Raw genomic sequence first — 201 nt, forward strand, 5'->3', positions numbered from 1 at the left:
CTGCAATGTATTCGATGTTCGAAATACGCAGAGCTGTGTGTGTGTGTACCATCCAAGATGGCTGCCATAGATTCAGCCAATCAAATTTCGCCTGAGCACTATCATTTTCAATGGCGCCCTCAATTTACACAGAAAGTTCAGTACAGCTAGTTACCCGTATTTTGAAACTCGAGCGTTGCAGTGTATGGGTGTAATGTACAC

The sequence above is a fragment of the Anneissia japonica genome, unplaced genomic scaffold, assembly GCF_011630105.1.
Source record: "Anneissia japonica isolate Jap-2015-1 unplaced genomic scaffold, ASM1163010v1 scaffold287913_len271248_cov200, whole genome shotgun sequence".
Classification (NCBI taxonomy): domain Eukaryota; kingdom Metazoa; phylum Echinodermata; class Crinoidea; order Comatulida; family Comatulidae; genus Anneissia; species Anneissia japonica.